Genomic DNA, 18,608 nt, shown 5'->3' with positions numbered 1-18,608 from the left:
GTGCAGAGAATTTATGCAATGCAGATGAAAAAGTGTGTGTACAAGGGCTCCCAATTGTATTTGGTACAAGTGGAGGAAGGAAAACTGCAAGGGTAGGAACTCACCTTGGATACCCTACTTGTCATTAAGGAATTCTGAGATGTGTTTCTGGAGGAAATTCCCAGCTTACCACCACACATGGACATAGAATTCACTATAGACTTGGTATTCGGGAAAACACCTGTGTCTAGAGCTCCTTACTGAATGAACCTGCCTGAACTGCTGGAATTAAGAATGCAGTTGTAGGAATTGTTAGACAAGGGCTATAAGAGACCAAGTGTGTCACCTTGGGGGGCACCTGTGTTGTTTGTTAATAAAAAGGACGACACCTTCCATATGTGCATAAACTACTATCAGCTGAACAAGTTGACAATAAAAAATAAGTACCCATTACCATGCATTGATGATTTATTTGACCAAGTTCAGGGTGCAACTGCGTTTTTAAAGAATGATTTGAGGACCGATTATCATCAAGTCAAAATTAAGCTGGAAGACATCCATAAAACAACATTCTGAACTAGATATGGACACTATGAGTTTGTAGTATTGCCTTTCGGCCTTACTAACGCTCTGACAAATTTTATGTGTCTAATGAACAACATACTCAACAAATTCCTAGACATATTTGTATTAGTGTTTATTGATGATATCCTGATATACTCCCAGAATGAGGAGGAACATAAGGAGCACCTAAAACTGGTTTTGTAGACATTAAGGGAGAATCATCTGTATGTCAAGTACAACAAATGTGAGTTTTACAAAACCAAAATACAATACTTAGGGCATATTATTTCTAAAGAAGGGTTAAGCGTGGATCTGGAGAAGGTGAAGGTGATGGTGAACTGGCCCGTACCATAAGATGTATCTATTGTTCAGTCTTTTATGGGGTTGGCAGGTTATTACCATCGGTTCATTGAAGATTTTTCAAAAATAGCTCACCTCGTCACCTCGCTACAACGAAAGGGAGTTAGGTAGGAATGGATTGTAGAATGTTAGCAAAGCTTTGATAAAATTAAAGAGTTACTTATTACAACCCGCATTTTGAAACTAGCAGACCCAAACAAAGATTTCATAGTCTGTAAGGATGTTAGTTTAGAAGGATTAGGAGGAGTTCTATAAGGTAGCTCGGTAATTGCTTACGAATCCAGAAAGTTAAAGGGGCATGAAAGAAATTATGTAGTGTATGACTTGGAGCTAGCCGTTGTTATACACGCACTAAAGATGTGGAGACATTATCTATTAGGTAAGAAATTCATTCTAACCACAAATCATATCAGCCTCAAGTATCCTTTTATTCAACCAGATTTAAATGCTAGGCAAGCCCGATGGATGGCTTTTCTTAGCAATTTTGATTTTGACATAAAGCATATAAAAGGTTCAAAGGAGAATAAGATAGCAGATGCGCTAAGTAAACATGCTCATAATTTAATGAACATCAATGGTAGAAACATTAGTACTTATTTTCTTGAGAAAGTTAGACAAGGTACAACTGCTAACCCAAAATATCAAGAATTGCAAAAAAAAAAATACAACAAATTGATGTCTCCGAATATAGTGAAAATACTGATAAATAGCTGGTGTATAGGAACAAATTGTATATTATTGCAATAGAAGAGATGAAACAACTAATATTTGATAAATATCATAAAAATCCTTATGCGAGACATCTCGGATATAGAAGATGGTCATGACCTTAAGACACAATTTTTTTGGCCTGGAATGAAGAAGGATGTAGCAGAATTTCTATGCAAGTGCTTGGAGTGTCAATAGGTAAAGGTGGAACACCAACACCTAGCTGGGTTGTTAAATCCACTACCCATTCCAGAATGGAAATGGGAAGTCATTTCCTTAGATTTCCTAGAACAAAGATACAACATGATTCTATCATGGTGGTGGTGGATCTATTGAGTAAAGCAACCCATTTCCTTCTAGTACAATCTACTTTTGGCACTGCACAAATTTCACAGATTTTTATGAAGGAATTTTTTTGAATTCATGGGGTTCCTAAAATGATATTGTCTGACAAAGACGCTAAATTCACCTCCAACTTTTGGAAAGCGTTGTTTGGTGGTTTTGGTACCAAATTAAACTTTAGTACCACATATCATCCCAAAACCGATGGCCAGACGGAAAGAACCAACCAGATTTTGGAGGATATGCTTAGAATGTATGTGATGGATTGACCAACTAGATGGGAATATTTCTTGCATTTGGCTTAATTTTCCTATAACAACAACTATCAAGCAATGATTAAAATGAGCCCATTTGAAGCCCTGTATGGAAAAAAATGCCATACCCCTCTTAGTTGGAGTCAACAAGAGGACAAACTAATTTTTGGGCCCGATGCCTTACAGGAAATGGAACAGATAGTGCATGGAATTCAATAGAATATTAAGGTTGCCCAGGATCGGTAGAACAATTTTGCCGACAAAAAGAGGAGGCATAAATAATTTAAGATTGGGGAGCATGTATACATCTGGGTAAAACCAAAGAAGAGCACCCTGAGAACAGGTTCTTTCCCAAAATTGGCACCTTGCTACTGTGGGCCATTTGAAACATTGGACATAATAAGACCTGTAGCCTATCAACTAGCTCTCCCTAGTCACATTAAAGTTCATAATTTTTTTCATATTTCTTTACTAAAGAAATATGTACATGATTTCGCTCATATTATTGATTGGAAATGTTACAGTTGGAGCCTGAAGGAGAATTCATGACAGAGCCACTTTGCATTCTTGATCGGAAAGATATATAGCTCTGGAATCGAGTCGTCGCTCAGGTTAAAGTGTAGTGGAAGCACTATACTCTTGAGGAGGTCATGTGGGAGTGAGAAGATGAGATGCATAAAAAATTTCCAACATTTTCCATCAACATACTTAGATGAAGTAAACATCGAGGACGGTGTTAAAATAAGAGGAGAGTATGTGACATCCCCTAGTAAATGTTGTTATTTTATGTATGTGTGTAATAAATGGCGATAGAGCCAAACATTTGGATTGATTATTGTAAATAATTGATTTATGTTGTTTCAATTCTCTGGTTTGGATTATGTTGTTTCATTTTAGATACAAATTCAATTATGTAGACTTCTATGCAGCGTATGATGATACCTTAATAGTTGTATTCCTGAATACAAATGATAGATGGAAATTCACTAGTTGTAGAGTGGTATATAATGTATGGGTATAGGTCCATAATGGTAAATTAATGTTCTGGTTACTGATTTAATCCATTATTGTCGATTCCAATGCAACTGTAGATTTATATACTAGTTGTTGAGTTACACAATTACTGCAGATTCTAATGTAATTGTAGATTAATATACTGGTTGTTGAATTAAATAACTATTGTAGTTCCATGTAGAGATAATCATACACATTTTCACTATGGTGTAGCATGCAACATATATTAGATAATAATTGGAATGACATGCAATAGATTATATGCGAAAGAAATAAATCAAGAACTAGTATGGGCATCGCCTTTGGAAGAAATGCAAAAATATACACAAATCTGTAAAACTAAACACAGAAGGCAGAATGCTACAGATTTAAGCAGTAACCTTATCATGCATATAGAAGTACCTATTAGGTAATAGGCAAACATTAGAAAGGAATATGAATAAAACACAACTTCGGGTTATAAATGAAACACATTTATAACTATAAGAACAATGTTAAATATGATTGCATCGTAGGTAGATGATCAATGTATAAGAATGTCACCTTTATTTATTCAGAGAACCTTTGTTGCGGTCAAGGAGGATTAACTCCATACAAAAACTAGTCATGAGGGGAATAAGAATTGACTTCTGGGTCAAATGATTCAACTCAATGCAATTATATTTCATCAAAATGAAATTATAGTGTTGGAAACGAATGAAAATATAATTACAAATCTAGGAGAAATTATCTAAAACAAAAAAGAGCGAATATACAAGGATTAAACTGCTTGTTAACTGTGATATGTGTATTTTCTTCATGCACAATATCTAGATACAAATTGGGTTGTGCGTAAAGGTTAAACATAGAGCTAGAAACAATCATGTTAATTAATAAATAATAGTAAGCCAATAAATTACAAATTAACATAAGAAGGAAGAACGTTGTATAGTAATCAACGACAATTAAACAAGTAAACAATACTTAAAAAGTTGAGTCCAGAATAATATGCACCCATTCATAAATAAGGAATAGCCTGCGTATATATTATCTATGAGAGAGTGTATAGGAAAAGGTCAAAATCAGTCTAATTACATATAAATAAGAAGCAGTGTTGCTTTGACAACATAGGGAATCAAATGTATGCCAAATCCACAAGATATTGAGGAGTTTCCATATATGTCTATTATGACCGGTATAAAAAATATTACATTAAAGAAAATACATTGGAAACTACAAAAATATTTCTTCTAGACTTCATAATCCACGAGGAGTAGAACCTTTGTTCAGATAGAGGAGTATAACCTCTGCTCAGATAGTAAGGGCGAGGACTTCAACAAAGAATGCGTGAGAAGCACCATAAGGTTGCTAGAAAATTATATATTACAGAGCAATGGAACACATGGAATATTGCATAAATATAAACACAGAAAACACATAAAACTAGAGAGACACAGATATACGTGGTTCACCCAGTTTGGGCTACGTCCACCCCGAACAACCAATCCTTCCTTTCTATTATCCAGCAAAATGAAGAGACACAACCTACAACAGATCCACTGTAATATCCTCTATTTTCTCTCACAGTCTCACCTCTCTGTTTCTCGCTCGGAGAATACACATCTATTACACAGCCTCAATACAATGCCCTCATACAAAGAGAGGGGTTGCCTTCTAGGGAAAAAAACCCTAAACTAAACATAAGTTCTACTGTCAGATCATTCGCCTAATGAATGGCCCAGATTGACTATAAATTACTATACTTTTACAAGGAAAATTTACATCTATTTTTAGCTTCGGGGGACCACTGGCCCCCAGACCCCCTAGCTGGGCGGGAATCGCCCCCCCCCGAACCCCCACGAGGGGGACAAGTCCCCCCGCACCCCCCCGCGTGGAGGGGTGTACAAACTTCCTGGGGTATACATCCGACTGAAACAAAGACCTCTAAATAATCATGCTCCACACCCAACAATCAACAAAGGTGTTATCCATTTTCCAAGCAGTGCTGAGGTTAGAGGTGGGCCATGGGAGGTCGAATAACCAAGGTATGATCCACCAAAATTCCCTTGTAAGGCCAGGACACCAGAATGAGACTGACTGACCGAGAGTGTAACTTACTCGGTCGTCGTCGCACACTAAAATATGGCAAGAAAAATCGTAGCATAAGGAATTGAAAAACAACAATGATAAATTCATAATCATCATGACGTGCCCAGAAAGGGCCTAGGTGAACCTATTCAGCCCCAATATAAAGACTACACAAGAAACCTTAACTGATGACTTGTAGGAAACTGTGGAAAATGATCGAGGAAATTCTCTCTGAGTGACTGGGGCTAGCATACCTATAATGGGAGAGTGAGTTTCCTTGTAGAGAATTTGTGGTCATTTCCACTGATGAAACTAGGCAACTAGGCATATCTCCTTCCACAAAGATTGGTATTGGGATGACAGGCATACAAAAAAAAACATGTATAACCATTAAACCAGGGCTCAATAAAATGCTAAACAAGAATGAGAGGAGCTAAATTAGATGCAGCAAAGCCAAAGGAAAACTTGAGAGTGTATAGATCGGTAATGGAGACCATGGAACACGAAACCATGGAGACTTGTACCAGCCAGGCGACGGGCATAACCATGATGTGGAGAACCTCCTATGTTCCTGTAAAAACCAACAAAACACTCAAATAAATGGATACGAAACCAATGCAAAAGTTAAATTCTGAAAGAAACTGAGATATTCAATACCTATGAGTGATAGCCAAGGGTTTCTTTATAGTGGAGTTGGTGAAAGGGTAAACCTGGAGGAAAATCACGGAGGAACTAGAGTGTTGTGAAGGAGACCAACTAATATCAATAGTGAAATGAATTTGATGGGGTTTAGGGTTGTCAAATACAAAGCAACTAAATCTAGACCCTTGATCTTGAGGGAGTCATCCCGATCGTCCACGTGCCCAACTGACACCCACCATGCGTGCCCATGTGGGTCGATGGACTTGGCCAAGCAACAGTGGTCCAAGTAATGGAGAGGTACAAGCTGGCAGGTAGGGAGGCAATAGGTTAATGTGACAGGTTAGGGGAATTAAATATAAAATGCGCCACCATGCAATTATATAAACAAAAAAAAACAAGAAACAAAATTAATTTGTTTGTAAGGTAAGGTACATTACATTAGCTATCTTATAGTAAGCCTCATTTGATGTCCTTGTTGGGTTAGGAATCTAATAAGTACTAATAGAATTATAAAAGGGAACATTCATGAAATAAAATGGAGTGCAGGTGGGTTCCCTGTTAGCTTTTCCTTGGTAAAATGCTTGACATTCCTACCAAGTTAGGCATCATTATATGCATTAATGAATTTTGTAAAAAAATTTGCACTTTAATAGTTGAAAGCAAAATAGAAATTTCATCTATTTCAATAGAGGTTTCTTGAATCTTAAATTTGTAAAATTTCAAACTTCAATTATTAAAATAGAACAAAATTTCAATTCTCGACATTAAATTTTGAAATAAAAAAACCTCAGAGAAAATATACCAAAATGTCTCAATAAGTTCTATCACTCTAGAACAATATTATCATACATAACTAGAGATGAAAACAAACTTATAGTGTAAATCAATATTCTTATATATAATCATACATTCATGAAATAATTTTCTACATTCATAGAGAATAATAAGCAATAAAATATTACTGCATGTTTCTCCATATCTAAAAATCAATTAATTAATTTTAATCTTAATTATTATTTACAATATCATCAAACTTACACTAAGATGTAAGTAAACACTCTTAATGACCAAATAATCAATGATGAACTTATTAATGTATCCAGTTAAAAAATATTTTTTTTGCAATTGTATATGAGTGGTTTTCAACTTTTAAATGGAATTAATTAAAATTTTAAATTATTTGATTTTATAGTATTATTTAATTTAATATCTAATTAAAAATTATGATGATGCCCTTTTTGAATGATGAAAAGGAAACAATATAATGTAAACAAGTGCTACATAGTAGCTAGTTGATCCGAACTTAAACAGGGACACAACAAATTACAGATATAACCATAAATACAGAGATGCAACATAAATAACACTTCAATTCATTAATATCAAATACTAAATATGCTTACAAACAGAATGAAAATAAGACTAGCTCGGGCGATGGTAGTTTATTTCTAAGAAGATATGTGGCGCCTACATGCTTTAGAACAATGTTACAGTGAGGCTTAGAGGCCTATTTATTATTGAAAAACAATGAAATACCCTAAACATCCAAAACCCAAAACCTAGGAGATGAAGCGGCAAAACAATGGGCCCCGTTTGGGTAAATTGGTACATCAACTTCTTAGGGTTGTAACTTTGGCATACGATCTCCGTTTGACATGCACAATACCTCGTTAGAAAGATATATCCAAGGAATACAACTAATGGGTAATAAAAAAATAGATTAAACCCTCTTTGGCCCTGGTTTTCCAAAATCAAATGTCATTTAGGGCCTCAAAATGACTTTGGAAGTTCAGGACCCGAAAAAAATGCCAAAAATAGTAAGTTGTGATACAATTAAGGAAATTGAAAAACTTAAAGAGACAATGGTGGGTGTCCCAGTGGAATAGGTGGGTGGCCACCAACATCCACCTGGATCAGTCCCCCCCCCCCTTAGGAAGCAATGGTCCCCATTGCGTTGAATGCCTCCATGAGATGGGGAAACTTCTGTTGAACTTAGTCCTTTGTGAGCCACTTGGCTTGGTGCGTGAGTTAGCCAGCTTTGACAACTTGATATAGTTGGATATTTTGCTGGCGAGTGTTATTGACCTGTGTGTCTATAATCTGATTAGTTGTTGCCCGTTCCATGTAGTCTGGGTTTAACTCTGTTGGTGTGAGTTGTTCTGCAATGTCTGATGTGTCCAATAATGGTGGGAAGTATGGTTGAAAGTGTCCACATTGAACACTAGGTCTAGGCAAAGGAATGGGAGAATGCTGAGCTCAAAAACATTGTCTCCCACAACCTTGGTAATGGTGTAAGGACCACATCGGAGTGATCTGAGCTTTTGATGGGATCGAGTAAGGTGTTCTTTATGCAAATGCAACCAAACATTGTCACCTACCTGAAACTTGGGTGGCATACGATGTTGATCATGTCATTTCTTGTTCTTGTCATTTTCCATAATGGAGCGACGCTATATCGGCCTGTTGCGTAGAGGTGCTCTAGGAGTCAGATCGAACGAGTGCTTGACCTGACAGTGCAAGGTTACCCCTGTGGGCGAGGATAAAATGTCCCTGTGTTCTTCCACAACCATATCCACCTACTTTTGTTGCCTGGAGGAACTCTTCCTAGGGACCATGGATGTGGCTAGGATCTACCCCTTCCTTTGAGAGATAATTATAAAAAAAACAAATTTCCTAGTGTGGGAGATGATCTTACTACGTTGCTTAGCAGAGATCAAAGAGATGGTGATAGGTAGGGCTACCTCCAGTATCCTGTATAACATACCCAAAGAAATAATGACAGAAAGAGGTCTCGACCCATATACAACATGTCGTTTCCACAAGTATGGTTGTCCTAATAATACATCACAAATGTCAAGAGGAGAAACATAACACAATACTTCATCTATGAAGGGCTTGATGTTGTAGGGAAGGTGACACTGTTGGCTAACTCAGAGATCTTGTCCTTGGTGAAGCCACCCAATGTTGTACGACTATGGGTGTGGTGTGGATGGTAGGGCCAACCGCTTGACGGTAGGGCCAACTGATTCACGACCTTTGTTGAAATGAGGTTAGTTTGGCTACCACTGTTGACAATGAATTGCAACAACGAACTCTTCACCGACATCTGTGAGTGGAAGAGACGCTCCCCCTTCTCTAGATCTTCAGGCTCATTCTTCTGGATCTTGGTGGTGGAAACAATGGCATTGTTCTCTACATCAATAATTTACTTCCCTTTGTCATTCCTCTTGTTGGGTTTTGACTCAGATTCAGAGAATGCATCTGATTCTGAAGCCTTCAACTTGGCAACTAGTGACTACTTGGCCCAACACTCACTTGTGTTGTGAGTGGGGCTCTTATGGCACTCACACCACTTTTTTGTGTCCTTAATTGACTTTGTGGCATTGTTCTTTTCTTATGGCTTCGACAAGTTGTCTTGGGTCACCCTGCCTTGTTTTTTTCCTTTGTTCTTTGGTTTGGAGGAACCTTTCCCTTACTTCAGATTCACAGATCCAAAGTATCACTTCTTTTGTTTAAACTTCTGTTCTATCTTGACAGTGTATCGGTATGTTGTGCCGAGCGAGGAGATGTCTAGGAACTTCATCTTGTCCTAGATGTACCTGAGTAGGAAGCCTTGGTATTTGGGTACCAAATTCTGCTCAGAATCCTTGATACCCAACTTCATGCGAACGGTATGAAAATATTGGTAAACTTTGACATGTCTTGGTCCCTTCCCTACCATAGGGTAGTCCACTTTATGTATTTATCATCATAGCTCCCACATGGTAGTACTTCTCCTTGATGGCATCCCGGAATGAATTCCAAGTGGATGCGGCTAAAACTAGTGAGCGGGCAGTTTTGAGAAGTGCAAAAGTAATATTTTCCCGGCTGGAAAAATCATGAACAGAAAAAATATCCTTCTAGCAGATTTAACCATTTATCTACGGTGTTCGTATCTATTTAACCTTCAAATATGGGGATGTCAAAGTTAAGTTGTACCTTAAAGGGTGTGGCACTTCCAGAGTAGCTTCTTAAGGGAGATGTGTCGCCCTTGGATAGCCGCTGAAGGATCTAGGCAAAGTTGTCCATCATCGGGTTCCTCTGTCGCTCGATGGCTTCTTCGAGCAAGATTTTGAAAGGATCACCTGCCCCCTCGTCTTTCTTCTCTTCTGTCATGCCAGAGGTCGTCGGGATTTGCGAGGCTAGTCTTGCAAAGGTTCGACCAGTTCGAGCCCTAACTCCTTATATCCTGAGCTAGTTGGGGACATGTAAAGACAATAGAGAAAGAGAATATCGCTCTGATACCACTTATCCAAACTTAAACATGAACGCAACAAATTATAGATACAACCATAAATATAGAGATGCATCAGAAATAACACTTAATTTCATTAATATCAAATACTAAAATATGCTTACAAACATAATGGAAATAAGACTAGCTCAGGCGATGGTATCTTATCTTTAAGAAGGGATATGGTTGCTACGTGCCTCTGAAATGTGTTACAATGAGGCTCGGAGACCTATTTATTGCTGAGAAACAATGAAAAACCCTAAACATCCAAAACCCTAACCCTAGGATATGAAGCATCGAAACTATGGGCCTCATTTGGATAAATTGGTACATCTCCTCGGGGTCATAACTTTGGCATACGATCTTCGTTTGACGCGCACAAGAGCTCGTTAAAAAGATCTATTCAAGGGATACAACTTTTGAGCAACCAACCCAACTTACTAATCTTTGTTGGCTCTGATTTGCCAAAAATCGTTTAGGGCCTCAAAATGGATCTGAAAGTTCAGGACTCGAAAAAACTGCCAAAAATAATAAGATGTGCTACAATTAAGGAAACTGCAAAACTGAAAGAGACAATGGTGGGGCCCTAGTGGAATAGGCAGGTAGGCACCAACATCCACCTAGATCACTAGTACTTGCCTCTTAGTTTAAATATAGCTAAATTAAAGTAAAAATATTAAATTCAAGTTAGTTTTAAGGTTTAGAATCTAGTACTTTAGGTTTTACTGATTGACAAATGGAGGTATTTTGTTAATTGCAATTCTGCATTGTGTTAGTGGAGAATCTAATATTATCTAGTGATAATAATAATGTTTGATTGTAGTGATAATGTTTTTGTTGGGAAGGTTGTCTAGAAGGTTTTACGTTTTTTGTGTAAAATATAGATAGATATATTTCAAAGGTATGTCTGTGAAAGATGGGTTGAATATATTCCTTAAAAAATATAATATTAGAAAATGAGTTTCTTTATTTACTTAGTTATTTGTTGTTTGAATTAATAACCATTTTAATTTATTATTAATAATTTCTTAATAATTTAGTTGATATTAAGTAAAACTATATAATTTTTTTATTATAATCTATTTTTTATTATAATTTATTTATTTCATTTTCATTTTCATGTTTTTAAACTAAATTTTGTAATACAAAATGAATACCTAAATAATATAAATAAATTGTTTTTAATTTTAAATTAATTATATAATAATTGAATGAATCTATATTGATAATTTTTAAGTGTCCAACTAATTTTAACATATATTAAATAAAACTTTATTGTTTGACTCATTTTTTAGTTCATTATTAATGATTTATCGCATGAATAAATTTATTTAGTTGGATAAATACAATTTTAAACCTATTAATTAACAATATTTATTTATTCTTAACTTGTTAATTAATAATATTTATTATAAAATAATATCATTAAAATTTATATTTTAATTAATTAATGGTTAATAAGATTTCATTTTTCAAGATAGTTCTTCGAGTAAATAAGATTTCAGATTTTACTTGTTGATGACAAAATAAGGCAATGAAAAACTCTAATAATCCATTTAATTGTTGACCATTATTAATTTAGCATTGATCAATGCAACTTATAATGTTAACTATGGAAAAGTTGCAATTTTTTTATTAAAAAATAAATGCAACTTATAATGTTAACTATGGAAAAGTTGCAATTTTTTTATTAAAAAATAAAGTAATACCTGGTAAAAGAAAATTGGAACGAGTAGCAAATATAATAATAATAGGATGATGAAACAAGGAATCATGAAGGACAAAACACCATATACTCTGGGGAGCAATAAGAAGGGTGAGTTGTTATGATTGGTCAATTGGTGGACCATGTCTTACGTGGAATAAAGTGAGTGGAGAGACATCATCGTCATTTGCATAGGTCAAGAAGTAACTAAAGTGGTATCATATGCTATAAAATGCCAAATGAGCTAGAACTGTAGCCATATTCAGATACATTGTGGGTTGGTGGCATTATGAGTGGAAAATAATGAGTGTAGTAATACTTAAAACAATGATTACAAAATAAGACCTAAACTAATCATATTAAAGACAATTAATTTTAAATATTAATAAAAATAATAAAATTCAATCCATAATGTTAAACTATGGAGAAAGTGCAATTTTTTTTAATCAAAATCAAAGTAATTCATTCAAAAGAAAAATAAAATGTTTAATATCATGCTGACTAGGAGTATAATAACACTTATAACAATTAACAATTTTGACATTAAATAAAAAGTCACCTTCAATAAAAGACCTCAATCATGTTTTCCCTTTTGGACATTTACCCCACGTTCCGACAGACGACTTTCCACCTCGCCACCCGAGTTCAATCTCTTGATGCATGCTTCCAGCTACTCTGTAGCTTATTATTGATCAATCTTAATCTTGTTGAGCAGCATATTGTAATAAATTTTGGGTTAATAAAGCTTCTTCTAGAAAAACTCACCCCTCATTTTCAAAAATGATACTATATAATCATCCCTCAGATTCATGGCAAAGACCAATGTCCACGTATGTGCTTCTCTTGTAACTTAATAACATTATTGAGTTAATTTAAATTAAACAATTTAATTTTTAATAAATATTTTATTTATTTTAATATATATATAAATTAAGACTGATAAATATAAAAATAAATTTTTAGATTTAGAGAAATATGATCTTTAACCTGGTTGACACTAACATATAATTAATTAATCTTTAATCGGTAAATATATATTGAAATTAGAGAAGAAGTTCGAGAATGAATACTATCATTTACAATTCCTTTTCATGCCACGGCTAAATTAGCATAAAGATTTACAATGTGGTAACTCCCTTATGTCACGTATGATGTCCTTGTCGCAGGTGGGTGATGACAAACGGCCGCGCCTAACGAGCCATATATCAAGTATTAAATGCATTGGAGATGAACGCGACATAGCTCGTTAACACGCAAAATGCCTTTTTTTATTTAATGACGAGTTTTGCATTTTGTGTTAAGAAATTATGTCGCGTGCATCTCCGGATGCATTTAATACTTGATATATGACTCGTTAAGCACTGCCGATGACAAACAAAGTGAGATATGTAACATCCACCAACCTGTTCCCCCTTATCCATACGGCTCTACCCAACGTTAGTCATTGCCGTAGGTCACCTCGTCTGGCCCACCGAATCTCGAACGTCTGGGCCTCTTCACCCAAATCCCATTGCTGAAAGGCCTCTCGGGAGTAGGCATTCGTCAACTGCAAATTTCGTGACTGGGGTACTTGTCATAAATCTTTTCAAAATGCATTTGTAAAGTAAATTTCTTTTTGTGACTTATTCCATTTAATCTGTTTCATTTTTTTTAAATTATCACAACTACATTTACTATATTAAATAAAGGTAGTTGATATATTAAATAAAGGTAGTTGATATACATTGAAAACTCCATTGGTATCTAACACAAAGTATTAAAAAATATTGAATAATTTAAAAATATTAAATAATAACAAGTATTTAATTATTAATTATTAACTAGTTTAGATTTATTTTAACACTAAATTTATTAAACGTTGAGAGGGATCAAATTTTTTGAGGTGTAAATCTTTTTTCAAATTTTGAACTAAAAAAATAGGTTTATACCTAGAGAGATGTGCTGAGAGGGATCAAATTTCTTGAGGTGCAAATCTTTCCTCAAATTTTGAACTCAAAAAATAGGTTTATACCTGGAGAGATTTGATCCCTCTTGGTGCTTGATAGATCCAGTGTTAAGATGGATCTAAATTATACTATTACATAAAACTACCCAATTTACTCTTTAAAAATATTATTATTATAATGCAGCCAATTAAATGTCAACCAAATATAATGTGCTTCATTAATATTAGAAACAATTCCTTTCAAATGATTTCTAGATTATAAATTTAATCATAAATAAATACATTTCTTCCCCTTACAAAACATTTTTGTTATCATTTTTTATATTCATTATTTAAATGGCAAATAAAATTTTCATAATATTGTTTTGTATTTATTATTTAAATTATATATAAGATTTTCATAATATTGTTTAATTCCTTTCAAATGGATGAAAGGAGTTATTAAAATGTAAAATTTTCATAGAGTTATTAAGATGTAAAATTTTCTTAATATTGTTTTGTGTTCATTATTTAAATTGCAAATAATTTTTCATAATATTGTTTAATTCCTTTCAAATGGATGAAAGGAGTTATTAAGATGTATATTTTCATTTACAAATTTAAAATTAAGACATCCCAAATATTGAGATTCAACTCTTTTTTTCTGTTTTTTAAATATTTTTTTGTAATTTTTTTAATAATTAAACGATTTATTATTTGTCTTCCTTTTATGAGTATACCAATCTAGATCCATCTTAACACTGGATCTATCAAGCACCGAGATGGATCAAATCTCTGGAGTTGCAAACCTATTTTTTGAGTGCAAAAATTGAGGAAAGGTTTGCACCTTGAGAGATTTCAAGATTTGATCCTTTTCGGCGCTTCATAGATCCGATGTTAAGATGGATCTAGGTTGGTTTCAGTTGTGTGCGGTCATACAGAATTTGTTGAACATCTAATTATTTTGATAATTTTAAATATGCTAAATATGTCTAAGATTAATTTGGTCAATTTAATTTAAAATTTTCTTAGTTACCTCAGTTTGTTGAGATGAGAGAGACTGTTAGTAACTTGAATGATGAAAAATGAGAAATAAAAATTTTGAGTGCAAAGTGTACGATTTTGATAGATAGAAAATGTGAATACTAAGAATATTGTCAATAACAAACAATCTTCATTGCAATCAATCTGAAACTATTTTTTTTCCATTTTCTCATATCGATCGTATGAAAAGAGTATATGGAATCATAGACCATTCAAATATTTAACTCAGCTCCTATAGTAAACAACATACCTTGTCTTTGTTAATAATAGTAGCCAATCATTGTGACTTCTGGAGCATTAAAACCCAAATAATTTTCAATGGTAATTATCTTTTATTAACAATTTTGAATGCAAAGTAATTAACAATGTTGAATGATGGAAAATGGGAATAATAAGAATGTACCCAATTATAAATTCAAGTAAGAAAACATTTTATTTAGGATGAAAATTCAAGTATTGTATGTATGGTAGAATAATTTTTATGTGCTTACACTGAGACATAGTGTGTATGTTTTGGCAGTGAGAAGGAGAGACAAGGGGAGATAGAGATATAGATGGGGGGAGAGGTAAGAAGAGAGAGGCAAAGACAGGGAGGGAGGAAGAGATATGGATATGGAGAGAGAAATGTTAGAGAGCAAGAGAAGTGGAATAGAGAGAGAGGGATGGGAAAGGTACGGAGGGAGAGAGAGATAGATATATATGGAGAGAGCGTTTGTATGTTTAGGGGTTGAGATATAGAGATAGAGAAGGAGAAACAATGGGAGATAGAGATATAGATGGAGGAGGTAGTGATGTGCTTACACTGAAATCAATGCACAATATTAATCTAATTACTTTGAATTAATGTATATCATACATCTTGTTGCATCAAATCAGAAATCAACATCTACACTAAAATCAATGCATTTAGTGCAAACAATCAAATAAGATTAGAAATCAACACTAAAATCAATGCATCTAGTGCAAACAATCAAATAGGATTAGAAATCAACACTAAAATCAATGCATCTAGTGCAAACAATCAAATAGGATTAGAAATCAACATCTAAATTGAAACCAATGCATCTAGTGCAAGCAATCAAATATGATTATAAATCAATATCTACACTAAAACCAATGCATATAATGCAAGCAGTCAAGTATGAGCAGAAATCAACATCTACGCTGAAATCAGTGCATCTAGTGTAAGATATTAAATATGATTAGAAATCGACATCTACATTGAAATCAATGCATCTAGTGCAAGCGATCAAATAGGATTAGAAATCAATATCTACACTGAAACCAATGCATCCTATGCAAGCAATCAAATAGGAGTAGAAATCAACATCGACACTGAAATCAATGCATCTAGTGCATGTGATCAAATAGGATTAGAAATCAACAACTACATTGAAATCAATACATCCATTTTAGTGAAAATCTAAAATATTCGTGACTTTCTAGATCTAACTTCTATGTCTGTATTTGTCTCTGAGAGACTCTTTCTTCTTCCCTCTCCCCACCTTCCATTCTGTGTCTATCTCCCTCCTCCTCTCCTTCTCTCTCTTCCCCTCCCTCTCTCCCCCGTCTCACTCTATCTACCTCTTGCTAACTTTCTCTATCTTTCTCTTCTTTCCTCTCTCCCCCTGCCATCTATATTTATACCTCCCTCCATCTCTCCTTATTTTTCTCTCTATCTCAACCCCCTAAACATATGCCACTCTCTCTCTCTCTCTCTCTGACTCTCCATCTATCCCTTGCCACTCCCTCTCCACCTTTCTCTCTCTATGTATTTCTTTCCCTTCCAACTCCATCTCTCTCCCCCTCTCTCTCTCCTCTCTCTCAAGTCCTCTCTCTTTTTCCTTCCTCTCTCTCCCCTTCTCTCCCACCTCCCTTTATCTCTGCCCCCATCATACACACTCTCTCTCTACACCCTCCAACTCTGTCACTATCTCCCTCCCTCTGTCCTTCTCTCTCTCCCCCTCTCTGCCACCTCCATATATATGTTTCCCTGTCTCTCTCTTCCCCTTCTTTCCCTATATTTATCCTCTCCTTTTCTCTCTCTTCCCTCGTCTCCTCTCTCCCTCATTCCATCTTCATTTATCCCTTGTCACTCCCTCTCTTTCCCCCTCCAAATCCATCTCTCTCCCTCCCTCTCTCCCCCTCCTCTCTCTCTTCCTTTCTCTCTCACTGTGTCTCTCACCTCTATGTCTCTCTCCCACACTCTATTCCTCCTTCCATCTCACTCTCTTTCTTAAATCTGATCCCATTGTATTATATTTACCAAAGTATTTCAATAAGAAAAAAACATAATTGGTTGTAAAATATTAAACTTATATTTTGGATCAATCATGTTAAATAAATTACAGTAATAAAAAGATTAAAATAATCACCCACTATCTTTCCTCTATCATTCTTAATCACTTTGCTTTCTCACTCCTTGGTTAAGATGCATCTATCCTAGTTCTTTATAACATTATTTATATTATATAAATTTCACATATGTATATATAAAAGTATTCTCATTTTTTAATTTATTAAAACCTCCATTTAATCTCTATGAAAATATTGTTAGTAGTCGTGAGGATAGAGGGTTAAGATATACCTAAGGAGTAATTATAACCTTTTTTCTCTTATATTGGCCCATGGTATTGTAAAAAAACCAACTTAGAAGTTAATAATATCCATGGTAAATATTCATGATTAAAAATCTTGTCATATCGTAAATATTAAGTTTTTATCCACTTATTAATTAAATTTATAGATGGAACACATCTATATTAAGTGTTACACATACATTGATTACATAAAATCTAATAATACAATATTATATGTTACCCAATATTTATAACCACCCCCACCTAATAAATAGTGGCCAGGGGTGGGGAGAAATACTAATTAAAATGTAATATTATTAAATTTTACCTAATATTCAAGTCAGCCCCCACCCTAAATATTAAATTCTACTCATTATTTCCCCTCACTCCTACTAATTTTATTGAGCACCTTGCATTATATTGAGTTTACCTTTCTAACCTGAGAAATCACACAACTGAAAACCTGAACACTACGAAATGTAAATTTACCTGATTATTATTATTACAAGAAATCACACAACTGAAACCTGAACACCACGAAATTTAAATTTAATGGGTTATTATTATTACAGAAATCACACAACGAAAAACCTAAATGCTAGGAAATTTACCTTGTTATTATTAGATATGCCCAATTGAATCCTCCGCTTCCTTTACCTAATTTTCTTTGTTATTCAATGAATAAGATAATCGATCTCCTTTTAAATTGCATATATATCATTTTCAAAATTGAGTTTGTTAATATTAGCCGACACTAACGTTACAAATATCTTCACTAACGTTACACATATCTTCAGCATATACAATATATAGTAACGTTATACATATATTAGCTGACACATATATAGTAACGTTACACATATCTTCACCATATACAATATATATTAGTCGACACATATATAGTGACACATATATAGTAACGTTACACATATCTTCAACATATACAATATATATTAGCCGACACATATATAGTAACGTTACATATATCTTCATCATATACAATATATGTTAACTCGCATATATATTTTCTTTTTAATATTTTTGTTGTTTTAATGTAACGTTATGTTACGTGACAACATCTCCTTCATATTTTTGTTTCCTTGATATTTTTGTTTTTAATGTAACGTTATGTTACATGACAACATCTTCCTCA

The 18,608-nt window shown here is 34.3% G+C and overlaps 1 pseudogene; it reads right to left on the bottom strand.

Moving 5' to 3' along the window:
* The window catches only part of LOC149256138 (uncharacterized), a 34,096-nt pseudogene extending 15,780 nt beyond the window's left edge, over positions 1-18,316 (bottom strand).
* Positions 18,317-18,608: the final 292 nt, after the last annotated feature.

Source organism: Pinus tabuliformis, chromosome 7 (genome assembly GCF_031772625.1).
Source record: "Pinus tabuliformis cultivar Carrire ecotype Pingquan chromosome 7, CPIR1, whole genome shotgun sequence".
NCBI lineage: Eukaryota > Viridiplantae > Streptophyta > Pinopsida > Pinales > Pinaceae > Pinus > Pinus tabuliformis.
The sequence above is the reverse complement of the archived record's forward strand: the minus strand, read 5'-3'. Positions and strand labels throughout refer to the sequence as shown.